At 27.7% G+C, this 16,278-nt stretch overlaps 1 long non-coding RNA gene across 1 annotated transcript; it reads left to right on the top strand.

Moving 5' to 3' along the window:
- Nucleotides 1-5,552: 5,552 nt before the first annotated feature.
- LOC114181671 (uncharacterized) lies at nt 5,553-9,504 on the top strand. Its single transcript, XR_014996805.1, has 4 exons — nt 5,553-6,741; nt 6,847-6,971; nt 7,953-8,074; nt 8,572-9,504. It is a non-coding gene; the product is annotated as an uncharacterized LOC114181671 (long non-coding RNA).
- The last annotated feature ends 6,774 nt before the right edge of the window (nt 9,505-16,278 follow it).

Genomic DNA, 16,278 nt, shown 5'->3' with positions numbered 1-16,278 from the left:
CTGGCTCAGCAACCCTAGGACCTTCTGGAAACACACATGAGCACATCAAACTTTATTTGCAAACAAGGATGGTTGAGTTAAAAAGAGAAATCTACTTTGTGTCGCACATTGATGGGTAGGTTTTATTGCTTGTAATATTTTATAAAGTATTATTTATTATTCGACTAACTACTTGTGATTGATGGTAGGTCCCATTAGCAACTATTGATCATCATTCCAACACAATGCATTGTTTTATGGTTTTATTCAATGCATTAGGAGATTAAATTTGCTTTTGAAAAACATATTACAAGATTAAGTATTACTTTTTTTCATATCATCTACTTAGCTATAGTATAACTAACCTATATTTTATATTTTCAAAATTTAATTAGAATTTTGGGTAAGCCTAGAGCACAACAGATTAAGGTATTATACCCAAAGGTTGGAACTTATTAATTTAGCAAGTTATTAATTTTTGCGGGTTAACTTATGACCTTGACATGTGATTATTTTCTTTGTCATGTTTAGTGTAACAAGCAAGAAGATTCATGGAAATGTAAGTATTATGTCATGTCTTGAATAAGAAAAATCATTCGAACTGCAATTAATGATGCTTTGATAGAGGTAATAATATATATACCTTTCACATATTATATAAATGATATCAAACTTTAAGTAATGATATTTGTCAACACCCAATTTCGTCCGGGTGAATAAATTTATTTTCAAAAAAATAAAATAAATAAATAAATAAATAAATAATAAAAAAATGTGAAACAAAATTTTCTTGAAAGATTTTTCAAACTTTAATTTTAGGGAAAAAAAAAGAAAAAAAAAAAAGAGAGATGAAAAAAAGAAAAAAAAAAAGGAAGAGCCTATTTTGTTATCACACTCCTCTTCATGAGCCCAACAACTCAACATATCTTCTACAACCTTTGTTCTGATAAGAGATTAGTGATATGATTCTAATAATTAAAAGCAATATCTCTTCATATAATTAGAATCAATATTACTGATTTTAATTGATTTTGTGTTATGATTTGCTATGATGTGATCCCCATAATGTGCTGCTATCATGACCAATTCTTTCCTTATATTGTTCATTACAATTAAGGTTGAGATTGCATTGATATTGCAATATGTGAATATAAATACGTAGTTTGTCATATGAAAAAGATTAAAAAAAAAATTCTCTACACTTCTCTACTTCTTTCCCATCATCACTCCCACATACACACCTCCTCTATCATCTCTCTTTCAAAAAAAAAAAAACATATTGAAGGAGGTAAGAAAAGAAGAAGAAGATTCTCTATAATCTATCTTTCTCTCTCATTACCACTCATACAGACGCATCTCATTTTATCTCTCTTGAAAAACAAACACACAAAAATATTATAAAAGGAAGCAAGAAAAAAAAAAGGCAGAAGGTACGTCATTTTTAGTTTCTTTTTATTTTGATTTATTTTTTTTAATTTTCATTATTTTGTTTAAATCACAAAAAAAAATTCCTATTTCTTTGGTGTTTGCTCGACCACTCGCGTTGCATGACATCCATTTTAGACTTCGTTATTTTTTTCTAAAAAATATATACCAATCTAAGAATAAAAAAATAGTTTTCTTTATTTACTTTTTAATATCTATCTGGTTGCTCACGTCGTAGTGACATCCACATCCAGTTTTAAATAACTAAAAAAATGAAAAATTATAAAAGATTAAAAAGATAAAAAAAAATCAAAGATTAAAAAAAAGAATTTATTTTCATTGTCGGTCATGCCGCTCGTGTCGCATGACACCAATAATAAAATAATACTAAAAATTTGAATGTAAGAGTTTTCAAAATTATTAAAAAATATTTATTAAATCATTTTTCAAATAACTTTTTCAAAAAGAACTACGTAACCCTGATTCCCCATTCACATGGAGATACGTAGGAGAGAGGATTAATCCTCGTCGGGCCCAAAAAATAAAAAAAATAGTTTTGTTATTTTTTGTACATTCTTTTATTAATATTTTTGGGGAAAATTAAATATTTTGAAAAAACCACATAAGTTTTGCATATTTAATTAAAGGTACCGTCTTAGGATGGACGTTGTGGGGTGCTAATACCTTCTCCACACGTAACCGACTCCCGGACCCAAAATCTGGTTTTTTGCAGACCTTGCTCTTTTTTATGGTTTTCCATAGTTTCATATAATAACTATGGTGGCGACTCCAAACTCTTTATTTTTCAAATTTTATTTTTTTGGTTCGTCATCCCGTCGCGATTTTGATTGCGACAATATTCATACATAATGAAGTTGTATTATTTTTTCAATGGTTCAAGAGTATCAGATGACATTATCCAAACACTAAGACAAGAGTGGTCAACATATTTATTGGAACAATGGAGTTTGGTCCACTAGCATTAGAACTTTTTTTTAAACATTTAGTTCGGTGTTAATTGTAATAGTTTAGACAACTTTAGTGTTAATATAACTGTAAATCCAGAATTGCGATGGAATGATCTATGAAATATCTGGATTTTTTTGATTTTTAGGTATAGGAAAATTGTAAATGCAGAAAGAATTAATAAAAAAAACAACAAATTTTGACGTCTGGTGTGACACTGTCAAACATCAATGTACGTCAAACAATGCACTACCTGACGTGTCCTTTGATGTTTGGCAATGTCACACCAGATATCAAAATCTACTGTATGTTTGCTTCATTTGCCGCCAAATTAGATGTTGGACTCTTCAAAAATTGACGTCAAGGAACGTCGAACCCTACAGACCTTGACGTTAAACGACATCAAATTTATTTTCCGACATCAATTTTGACGTCACCCAATCCAATGTTGGAGTTTTGGCAAACGCCAAAGGACGAAAATATTCGACATTGAAAGCCTTTTTTGTGTTAGTCAGAGAGAGATGGTGTCTACACTTGCATTTGGAAGCATATACAATTCAAAGTTTTTCATGTTTTTTGTGAGAAGAATCATTATTCTGATAAGTTAGCTAATTTAAATTTTATTCATAGGAGGACCGTATAAGTGATTTAATGTTTTATTTTCATGTATTTATTTATTTATTTTTTCATAAATATAATTTGTTTATGTTTTGTGAAGTGTAATTTTTATCATGAGTTTTGTGTGATACCACATGCTTTATATTCGTTTGTTATTTTTTATTTTAATAAATTTTCATATGATAACAAATTATTGATGGACTTTGAGATTTTAATCTTGTCATAGTTTATAATAATATATAAGATAATCTTATTTAGAGAAAGTCAAGTCGGTACGAATATCCAATATTTATTTGAAATGTTAGTTCCTTCAAAATTTTCTATCTAAACAATATATTTTATTTTAAAACATCTTAAAATTTTATTATGCTAAAAGAATACTCCATTTAAACGTAATTTTTAAGTTTCTAAGTTACTAAAATGTTCAAGAACTTTCAATATTCACTAATACAACTCATTAGATAAAATGTTTAATTAATCTTTTGGTTCTTGTATTTGTTGGAAAGTGCCACATTAGTCTTTCAATTTCTTTTGTCTTAATTTGGTCATCTTTTTTTTAATCTAATTCAATTTGATACTGATTTTTTTTTTAATGATTCACTTTGGTTCTTGCTGTTTGTTTTTTACAAACGGTGTTAAAGTCGATGTCACATGTCTATTTGTATTTTTTTTAATTTCTTTTTGAATTTTTATTTTTTGACACATGTCACTTCACAGTTGTGTCACGTTACACACTTAATGTAACGTGATAGTAGCAAAATATGATGTAACAATGTCACGTAGCACAAATGTGAAATGACACATCTAAAGAAATAATTAAAAAGAAATTAAAAAAAATTATAAATTGACATGTGACAATAATTTTAGCACTGTTTGTGAAAAACTAACTGTAAAGACAAAATTGAATCACTTTTAAGAAAATTAGAACCAAATTGAATTAAATTGAGAAAATAAAAACTAAATTAAGATGAAAAGAAAATCAGAACCAAATTGAATCAAATTGAGAAAATTAAGATTAAATTAAGATGAAAGAAAATTGAAGGACCAGTGAACGAATGAAGCCTAGATAAATTAATGATACATTTATCATTCAAATGTCACCATTTTACCTTTCTTTTAGATATTTTATCACAGTTTTTTTTAACGTACTTTTTATTTTTTAAATTCTGCAGAATTCGATAGAAAAACAACATTTATTTTTAGTTTTTTCTTATCTATACTGGAAGTTTAAGAAATAAAGTGAAAGACATAGAAAATTGAAAAGATTACAATTTTTTAATTTTTAAAATGTTATAAAAAAGAAAGAAGAGTTATAACATTGTTATAACATGAGGCAGGGTAAGAGTGATGGATTGTTCAACTCTTCTTATTAACAAAATTCTAATAATTAACATATATAGACTATATTGAGTCATAATTTTATAAAATAGCGAATTATTATACAATATTAATCTTTTTAAAATATTATAAAAAGTAATCTGTAGTTAAAATAAAAATATATTTTACATTTTTAGAATCACTAAAATTTTTAAATTAAATATAGTATATAAAATTGTTTTCTTTAATTATAATAATGACAACATTTTGACTTGATTTTCCAACCAGTTTAAATATTGTTTCAAAATCGGATAGAGGGATTGACTAAAGAAAATGAAGCAATACAACACACAAAAGACCCTCATGTATACAACGAAATTTTACCATAATAAATCATTTTAATTTCACATAAAATAACCTTCAAACAGTATAAGAAAGTGTTATCACCAAATACCTTATTTTATTACCGACGAGATTAGAGAAAACACAAAATAATAAAAATGTTTTCAACCACAATCATTATTCATCAGCCTATTTATTTAACCTTTTTAACCCTTCAATATTTTCAAAAATTAAAAATGTCAAAATAGATTTCAATTCCTAAGCCAACATGATTTTTTTTAAAAGTGGGTGACTCATTTAACCCATCAATATTTTTTTTACAATTTTTTTAATAATTATTTACTAATACTAATTATATATATTCACAATTTCATATTTTTAAATGCTAGAATGTTACTCAATAATATTTAAATAGTTTGAATGTTTAATTAATTTGATTGTAAAGTTATATTTAATTATAATCTTTATAGTAAATTACTCAAGCAACCGTCTTATAAACAATTTTTTCTAAATTAGCATTACAAAAATATGTAGTTTTTTTATTTATATTTTGTTGAATAGCATGACAGAAAATGTAATATTGGCCATGTTTTCTTGGACTATATGAACACTTTCTTGAAAATAATTCATCATATATTGGTGGTAAACATGATAAAAACATTAGTTCTTGATTTTACTGTGATTGTCATCTCATAAATTGCTTAAAAAATTATTTAAATATTTAAATACTTAAAAATAAATATATAAATAATTTTTTTATGACCAAGCCATCCCATCTACTATAAATATAAGAACCCAAACTAATAGGAATATTACCCTTATACCATATTTAAATTCTCGACAGCTGTCCATTATGTTGGTTTTTTTGACATTTTACAGATTCATCTTCAATTTCTTTTTTTTTCACGTACCACTGCAGTGTCACCTATTCCTGTAGCTTGATTGAAACCTTTCTTTTCGAAGTTAAATCAACTTTTCAGCCAGCTTCCATTACACTCCACTGAATTGATACATTTTGTTTTGTGTTTGTGATATCCCGTTCCTATTTTCACTGCATTCTTTCACATGGTTATCTCTCTCAACGTTCAAAGCATACAATGGTCATCTTCCTCAAAGTCTAGCACTGAATATTTTTGTTGTGATTTGGCTGTTTGGGTTTTTTTTGGTTCATCAGGTGATATCTTTGTTTTATTTTTCCTTGGTCGTTGTTTTGGTTTGGTTCATCGTAAGTCCATCTTTACTTTATTTGTTTTGGCTTTTCATCTTAAAGTTTTCTTTTTTCTTGACCATTGTTTGATGATCTTTGTTAAAGTCTATGTTGTCGTCTTCCTCAAAGTGTACCACTGAATTTTATTGTTGTGACCTAGCTGTTTGGGTTTTCTTTGCTTCATCAGGTGATTTTTATGTTTTATTTTTCCTTGGCCGTTGTTTTCCTTTGCTTTATTGTAAGTCCTGCTTTAGTTTATTTGTTTTGGGTTTTGATGTTAAAGTTGTCTTCTTTCTTAACCATTGTTTGATGATTTTTGTTAAAGTCTACATTATCGTCTTCCTGAAAGTGTACCACTGAATTTTATCGTTGTTATTTGCCTGTTTGGGTTTTGTCTGCATTATGAGGTAATTTTTTTGTTTTATTTTTCATTGGTCGTTGTTTTCGTTTGCTTTATTGTAAGTCCAATTTAGTTTATTTGTTTTGGGTTTTGATGTTAAAGTTCTCTTCTTTCTTCACCATTATTTGATGATCTTTGTTAAAGTTTACGTTTTTATCATTACTGTCTAGATTTTTGTTAAAATCTACGTTTTTACCTTTCTCTTTCTACCCTGTCAATACTGAAGTATGTATCAGTAAATTGAATTTGAGCGTGTGTTTCCCGCTCATTTCTGTCGAATAACATTTGACTGATTGATTGATGTCTGTGTATTTTACAGTAGAAGAAGAGTTTGGAGTCTTTTCAAGATACACTTTCTTTCTTCTTTCCTCTAAGTTCTCTTGGTCCCTTTTCATTTCTATATAGAGAGAAATCAAGCATGGACCAGCTGTTCACATTCGAACCTCCACCATTACCGCGATGGCGGAAGAGAATTTTTGATTGATAGGTATGTTGTTCTATTTGATCGACAGCGAAAAAGGTGTTTACGTTTTTTTTTTGTTTGAATAAATTGATTGAAGACATGTTCTTTGATTTTTTTTTTCTTCTAAAGTTTTTAGGAGATTTTGAAGAGAAGATCCAAGAATTTTGAAGACCAAAGTCGATCTTGAAGCTAACATGACGAAAATAATTTTTAAGAGGATTTTTTTAAAGTTTAATTTTCTTTTGTATGGAGAGGTAAGCATTCAAGGATATGTTTGCTATTTATGGTTTTTAAGTGTTTTTTTTATTCTTCTTCTAACTCTACTTTTACATGATTTTTCATTCTTCTTTTACTTTTGCTTGCTTCTTTTACTTTTGCTTGCTGCAAATAGTGTGTCGACATGAAAATTTATTTGTGCTAATCTTTTTTTAAAATTGACTTTCACATTTTGATGAAATGTAAGAATCAAGAGGGACACATGCGCTTTGAAGAAACCAATACCAAATTACTTCCTACCACATTTTTTTTCTATTACCTAAATGCTCTTGGAAGACTTGAATCAAGGAGATGATTTTTTACTTGGATTTTTTTTCTCTTCCTTGAATGTTCGTTCCTTAAATGTTGTTTGTTCTATTGTTATATTTTAGTTATTGGATTGTATGCATTTCTTGATTTGGGTGTTGTAATTTTGTTTATCTTTTTATAAACTTATTTTTTTTTCCATTGTTTTGTAAACATATGATTATGGGTTGAACAAAAGGTAATATATGTTTTAGTAATCTTTATCTATCTTACTAATTTTTTGATGAAAAAAATAAATAAAAACAGATAAGAATGAAACTTATGCAAAGATATGCATAATTTAAAGGCTTTCTTTTAGCAAATATAGACCAATAAAGGATATATCAATTTCATGAGATATGTTGTGACATATTCACTTTAAGATGATAATCTTTTCCTGTTGCTTATGTTCAAAATTCATGCAATTTTTTTTTTAATGTTATGTTGGCTCCAATGTCCTTACACTTTAAGCATTGTTTGAGTGATAATTCCATGTCAATTGGATTGATTACGTAATATGTTATTGAAAAGTTTCAATATAAATACCTTATTGTTTTAATTTTTATTTTATTTTAAACAAAAATTGAATTTGACAAAGTGTGATAAGTTCAATTATGCAAAGGAGAGCACTCAGTCGGTTAAAGCTCAACAAGTTACATATAACTTTGATCTAGATACTCTGATTTGGGAGGGATCCTATGGAAGAGTATATTATGATGTTCATAAAAGTGAGCAGGGAGTCGCAACCAAGAACTTGGATGCCAACATACAGGCTGATGAGGAACTTTTAGCCCAGGTATGTACATGACGATATCAGTTTAATACTTTTTTTGTTTGTTCTAAAACTATTTTTTATGTTCTGTGTCAGGTTTTACAGAGGGGGTTTCACTGGGGAGAACAACACCAATGAGATTTGAGCCTAACCACATAAGACACTGACACCACTCTCAACCCAAAACCTTAAGGCAATGGGTTTATGGGTCTTGATTCTTATATAGTGCACTCGTCTGAGCCGGCATTAACCATCGGCTCTGATACCACTTGTCAGGTTTTACAGAGGGGGTTTCACTGGGGAGAACAACACCAATGAGATTTGAGCCTAACCACATAAGACACTGACACCACTCTCAACCCAAAACCTTAAGGCAATGGGTTTATGGGTCTTGATTCTTATATAGTGCTCTACTTTCTCATTTCTGGTCAATGTGGGACTTAGACTCACACTTGGATTCCTAACATTCTGTTATACATTAAATTTTTTTATATCCATTAAATGTTCTTTTTTTGTTATAGTGTGCAATGAGATGAGAAGGATATCGAGAATGGAGAGCAAAAGCAGGACGAATAGAACAAGGGATATAAATTTAAACATATATTTATTGAAGCTAATTTATCTCTTATGTTTTAGTTCTTTGTGTTTATGTGATTTTAGGGTTTATGAATTAAATTGATGATGCTTTTTACCTGATTTAAGTTAATTCTAGACAAACAATTTCATGTAAGAAGGTAATCTTTTTCCTGTAATTAATTATCTATTTGTCTATATATAATGTGCACTTGATGTATTTATATAAACTACTTTCAAACGCCATGAGAATCTGAAGATTTAGTATTCCACTACCTTTCCTACTTTGATGGTTAGTAGTAATTGAAAATTCCATGTTTATCTTTTTCTATAGTGAAATTTATAAACTTTTGTAAGATTGGCCTTTTCACTTCATGTTATAGTTTTCACAAGAGCTGTAGTTTTTTTATCATTTTGTTGTACTATTTTATGGATCCATCTAATTTAAAATTCATCCTAAGTAATGGATACATTTACTTTTTTATCAAGTACGCCTGGAAGATTGTTATTTATAATTGTACATTAATTTAAATGATATTTGATTATAGTGTGCTATTCTTTCTGCTTTCCTTTAGGTGGCATTTAAAAAGGTAGATTCTCCTAAAAAATCATTTCAAGAAAGCTTGATTAGATGTTGCTTAGCAAGTTGGAAACAAAGTTGAATTCCATCCATTCTTTGGCTGATGATGCAGAGCGAAAGCAGTTCACAAATCCACATGTCAAAGTTGTTATCCTTGATGTAGAGCTAATTGTCCATATTTTTTCTCATATATAATCCAATGTTATTGTTGTAGTTAAAAATGTTTTAGGCTTTGTCTTTGGCACAATTGGAGTAGTATCCACTGGCTGTTAGTAAGAAATTTTCCATTAATTATCCATTGGTTGTTTTTTGTGTGCATTAATTATTTCTTCTTAAACATGGATTAGACTTTTGATTTTCAAGGATGGTCAAAGTAAAGATTTTTTATTCTTAGTAATCAAAGATAATTTTAAGCATAACTTATAAAGTAACTTTTATAAAAGTACATAATCTCATCATACATGTTAATGATGAGTGGTTTTCTCTTGGAGCTGCTGCAAGCAAGCGTTATGCACTTCTCAAAATGATACCTTTATTTTCATATGCTTCATTAATTAATAGCCTAACTTGCTAATAATAAGGATAAGTTGTTTTAATAAGGAATGCCATTTTTGAGCTAGAAGAAGCTGGCATTACAATAGGAAAAAAAATGCAATGGTTCAATCTCTCTATCAAGTATATTCTCCTCTATCAGAAATGAATGCATCAAACATCTTGAGTTATGTGGAAACTGGTAAAGGCATTTTGATGGATTGGGATTGATGCATGCACCCAAACTAGAACTAAAACTAAATTATTTTTACATTTAGCTCGTGTTGCTATTAGATGTCTTTCTCGAATTTATTCCTTGCTTACATTGATCACTACTCCACTATCATTCACTTGATTTTGATTCATCTTTAGTTTCCTATTTAATTTATCGCTTCCCATTCAACACTACTGTTGTTGTGGTTATAGCTATTGTGTAATACATATCTTTAAGTGTAGTGAAGTAAGGTTGAAGCAAAGAATCACTTAGAATAAAATTGATGACTGCACAATTATATATAAGGCTATTTTTAATGTTTGGACTTGGTTAATTGTACAGTTACATAGTTAGCAATTGAATTTGAATCAACAGGTGCTAAATAAATGTATCATTAAGTTCCTGTTTGAATTTTCAATAGTTGTGTGACATTAAACACAATAAAGTTTTACCTTTGAAACCTTTCATATAGTTAAATCTTTAAAACCTTTCATATTATTATTTTTTTCTATTAGTATTATTATTAATATTTGTGAACTCAAGGTATGACAATGTCCAGCAATTTGTGAACTACATTTTTGAACATGAAAGCATGTAATTAGTGTTGGGATAAATTTATATATGTTTTAACCCCATGCTCATTTTATCACTATATATAATATATAATTGTTTTAAATATTGTCCAATATTTAGCTTGAAAAGAATATTTTCTTTTGTCAGTTATTTTATGTGTTTAGAACTGTCCTTTGAAAGAAAAGACATTGATTGAAGATTGAAGCTTTATATATCTAGATTTACTGTAGAAGTTGTAATTGTTGTTGATACACTATGATCAATTTCTAGAATCATAATTTAATCAATTTCTTTAAATGTTCAAGGGGAAATGCTCCTATAGTTGCAGATTTTCAATCCGTTGTTGTTGACATTTTGTGTGCTTATTGTTCTTTTTCATCAAGGGACTAAATTACTATTAGCCTTTCTCTCTATAGTTTAACACTAGCAACCTATTGTTGTTATTCAAGGTAGAAGGTTGAAGAATATTATTGTTTTTGTACTTATTTTCGGGCACAAAAAGATTTTTTTTACTTATGTTGGTATGTTGGTTGTCATATTGTTGATGAAGTTTGGACACCTATTATTTCCTGTTATGTGGTTCATTGGGTTCTTAAGTGCTATAATTTTTTGATGATATAAGTCTTCATTCTTTATTTTTTTTTTCTTCTCCTACTTTGTTTAACCCAACTTTGTTTCTATTATGCAAAGTGTTTTTCTGCTTCTTATTTGGTGAACATTTTATTCAAGGTTACTTATTTTATAATGCAACTTTGTTTAATCTAACTTCAATTTTTGAGGTACATCATTAACTCCGTTTTGTATTTTTATTTTGTACATGATCCATAATGCACAATATATCAACATTTTATTTTGACAATAATCTGTGTTCATGCATTTTATTTTAATATAATATATAATTTCAAAGTTTAATTATAAACTTTAATCATACAACAAAATTGTTTTAATACTGGTATTATAAATATTGAGAGTAATACTATTATTATTATTATTATGATTATTGTTATTATTTTGTACTTATTTTAGCTATAATCAGTGTATATGCATTTTATGTTATTCTAAACCCTTTATATATATATATATATATATATATATATATATATATATATATATATATATATATATATATATATATGTGTGTGTGTGGTGATTAATATTGGTTCCATATGTCTAATCAATTTTAAATATTGATTTAAGTTTTTATATCTTTGCTTCTATTAGCATATTTTAACACCATCAACTCCGTTTTTGTATTTTTATTTTGCACATGATCCGTAATGCACAATATACCAACATTTTATTTTGACAATAATTTGTATACATGCATTTTATTTTAATACAATACATAATTTCAAAGTTTAATTATAAACTTTAATCATACAACAAAATTGTTTTTATATTGGTATTATAAATATTGAGAGTAGTACTATTATTATTATTATTTAAATTATTATTATAAGGCTTAAATACCTTTTTGGTCCTCATTTTCGTAGTGTTTGTTGCAGATGGTCCTTATTTTGACAGAATGTTTAAAATGGTCCTCATTTTTACCGAATGTTTAAAATGGTCCTCATTTTTGCCATTCGTGTTTTATTTGGTCCTTTTCTGTAACGCCGTTTAAATCATTAACGAAGCATTGTACATGTGGCACGGTTTGTATTAGGGTGTGTTACATGTATTGTACATGTGGTATTTAGATATTTGGGGATAAATAAGTGAGCAAGGGTTTTGGTAAGGAATGTTTTGGCAGTTGGTTAGTTTTGACAATCTTGTTCCTCCATTTCCAATTGGTGTTGCTGCAATCTTCTTCCTGCAATCCCATTATATAGGTATGTTACGATCCCAATCTTCATGCACTATTGGTGGTTCAACGAGAAATGGATTAACCCCGAGTTGGTGCTGCGGAGAGATGACAACTTTGAGGATGACAAGAACTTCAAAGAATATTGGTAGAAAATTTTGGGTACAATCTGTTTTTATTTTTGTGTTAATAATAAATTGGTTTTAATTCTTGGTTTATTGATTTACAGAGTGGTGGTTCCAATAATGTGGGCTGCAACTTTTTCAAATGGTGGTGCTGATGAAAAAGATGTCATCATCATGACACAAATGAGGTAGATTAATGATTTGGAGAAGTCACTGAAGGTTGCTGAGAAGAGGCTGCAATTAGTAATAGGGTTCACTTGTGTTGTTATTGTATTATTTGTAATGTTATTGTGTGTAATCTTTTAAAGTCCAATCTATTTTGTACTATTGTTACATGAAGAAATGAATTAGTTTGATTATGTTGATATTAGTCCCAACATGTTCAAAAGGACATCTTAATCTGAGCATTGAAGTAAGTGATATTGATCTAAGCTTGGGAAAAATTAAATTGACCTAAGATTGGAAGAAGTTAAATTCATAATGTTAATTCATCCTTATCAAAATGCACTACATCAATGTTTGACAAAAGTGAAATTGAACGAAATTTAAGGAAAGTCAAAATGCAGTACATCAATAATGAATTCTACATCAGAAATTCCAAAAAATAACTAAGACGTTTGTAGCTGCTATCATGGCCTCCTCCTAATCTGTAATTTCATCCTAAATTACTGAGATGGTTCTTCTGGTGTTGGTAGTGGTGCTGCTTGACTCTCCACTTCATTCCTTGGTGGTTGAGTTGTTTGAGTTTCAGTAGTTGGTGCATTCTCAGCAGTTTGGGCATTTGGTGCAGTCTCAACAGGTAATTTAGAAACCATGCAGAACATCACAACAATCGAAAGATAAACAAACCCCAAAATAGAATTACGAAAACCTTAACCCACGAGCAAACACAACCCATAAAACCCTAAATCCACTTACCTTGTTGATGATGATTAATTGGAAAATTGAAATGAAAAGCGCAACTACAATCCAATGATGAAATGGCAAGTATTAGCTGCTTCCTTTGCAAATCCGAGCTCAAGAAAGACGAAGATGAAGAAATTTCCCTAATTGCAAAATTTCCCCTAAGTTTAAAAATTAACGTTAATCAGCCACCTGTATAGTACACATAACACACCCTAATACAAACCGTGCCACCTGTACAATCCTCCGTTAATGATTTAAACGGCGTTACAGAAAAGGACCAAATAAGACATGAATTGCGAAAATGAGGACCATTTTAAACATTCTGTCAAAAAGAGGACCATCCGCAACAAACACTACGAAAATGAGGACCAAACAAGTATTTAAGCCTTATTATAATTATTATTTTTGTTTTGTACGGGATCCATAACACATAATGTGTCTACATTTTATTTTAGCTATAATCCGTGTATATACATTTTATGTTATTCTAAACCCTTTATATATATATATATATATATATATATATATATTATATATATATATATATATATATATATATATATATATAATTCAACATTTAACTTTATTATGTTATATAATTTTAAACTTAAATTTTATTTTAATAATTAAATATAATTACAATACTTAATAAAATTATATAAATTAATTATTTTTCTAAATATAATAAGTATTTATTTATTTCTTAATACATAATTAAAAAAAATCCGATACAGATTAACACGAAGCATAATTATTATAAAAATACATAAAATTCAAAATGTTATCTTTTTTATATTATGTAATTATAAACTTAAATATTATATTTATAATCAAATATAATTATAATATTTTATAAATTATTTATTTTTCAAGAATAATAATTATTTATTATTTTTCTTAACACACGGGTCAGACGCTAGTTAAACAAAACAATTATTTAGACCATATTTATCATTACGTTTAAGAAGTCCAGATCAGCAAAAATAGATTGATCAACTTGGTAATCTGGAACATTGGCGAGGATGATGGAGGAAACTCATTGCTTTGAAACTGATTGTTCATATCTTTCAGCATTCTTTGCTTCTTTCTTCTCTGAATCCAGTGTGAATTTTTTCACTGTAATCCTTGTTTTATAGGAAGAACTTTGAACTTAAAGATAAATCATAGAATAATTAGTAGATTGCATTCCAGATATATAATCTCCAAATAAGCAACAGTTATATCTTAAGTAATCTATTTCAACTGTATATATCTTTGGTAGATTTCACTAACGATTTTTTGTAAGAAAATAATTTATCTTTTTAAGTATAAAATAGTTGTGATAAAAGTCATATAATCTCCAAATAAACAACAACTATATCTTAAATAATCTATTTCAATTATATACCTGGTTTGTAGATTTCACGTAAGATTTTCTTAAGAGAATAATTTATCTCTTTAACTATAAACTAGTTGTGATAAAGATATGTTGTTTGATTATAAACATAAGCACAAGTTTAAATTATAATAATTTATTAAAACATTTTGATCTTCTTTACCCCTTTTTACTCGATCTATAATATATATATATATATATATATATATATATATATATATATTAGATTGAGTAATTTGTTTTCACCGCGAATCTCTAAATAATCTTTTAACGACTAGTATTACGATCCACCGTAGAAAAAGACTAGGGTTGAAATCAATGTTTCAAGAAAATATTTAATAGATCATTACATTTAAAGTTTATCGTTAACATAGTTAAACATTAATAACATAACAAACAATAATTAACATCTCATATAAAATGATATTATTAATAGCAATAATAAAATTAATAAAATAACCAATAACAATAAATAATAATTATGATATAATATAAGATTGAAAAACGTTGTTCAACCTAAAAATTGAAAATGGTACGTATTTATGAAAATTTTGACATTTAAAAGTTCATATATAAAACCAAATAAGTATATTATAATTTATAATGTTACGGGGAAATTTGAATAATACACTATAATATTTATTAAAAAACCAAGTTTAGTTTTGGTTTGGTATAAAGTAATTTTTGATTTGTCGATGTTCATCATACTTAAACCTATAGATAGAAGATGCAAATGAAATTCTTCTCAGCAAGATTGCACTCTTTTTTTATAAGTAATCACTAATGGAGAAAATACTTTTTATCATGGTTAAAATCATTTTTTTTATAGTGACATAGAAAGTTTGAATTTCTTACGCTCATTTAAAAGACTTGACATAGAAAGTGATTTTGTTTTTAAAAAAAATTAAAATAGCAAAACACGAAAGCAAGCAAACACCATCTCAAACTTTAGCATCTTGACATTATCACTACAAAAAATCTTATTAAATACGATCATTATTTATGGTATAAAATGATGTTTATAACCGTCATCCTTGCACGTGTGACGGGTCTAGTACTACCATATATTTTATCGCCACAAAGTATAATATGATGGTCTTATACGAAACGCCACAACACTCACCATTTAATGCATTGTGCAAATAATGACATTTGAATCGTCGTATTTGCTGTGCAAATAATAGCAATTTAAGCCGTTGTAGTTGCTGTGTAAATAATGAGAATTAAAACTGTCGTAATTTATTGATTTTAAAAGAATCATAATACGAAAAACAACACCTAAAAGTGTCATTGTTTTCATTATACTCAAATGAAATAAGATGTTTTGAACTATCCTAATTTGAATGTAAATTTATTTTTATTATTTCATTATTTACTTAACCCGTTTTTCATAAAATAAGAAGAAGTAAAAGAAAAAAAGTATCACATAAACAATTTTGATCACATATTTTCATTCATAATAAAAGAGTTCATATTTATCCATCATCACTCAAAAAGTTTGCATATTGAAAATAAAAAAAATAAAAAAAGATCTTACATAATTATAATAC

Source organism: Vigna unguiculata, chromosome 1, assembly GCF_037176805.1.
Source record: "Vigna unguiculata cultivar grain cowpea cultivar isolate G323 ecotype 2 chromosome 1, ASM3717680v1, whole genome shotgun sequence".
NCBI lineage: Eukaryota > Viridiplantae > Streptophyta > Magnoliopsida > Fabales > Fabaceae > Vigna > Vigna unguiculata.
Note: the sequence above shows the minus strand (reverse complement) of the source record. Positions and strands in the feature narration are given on the sequence as shown.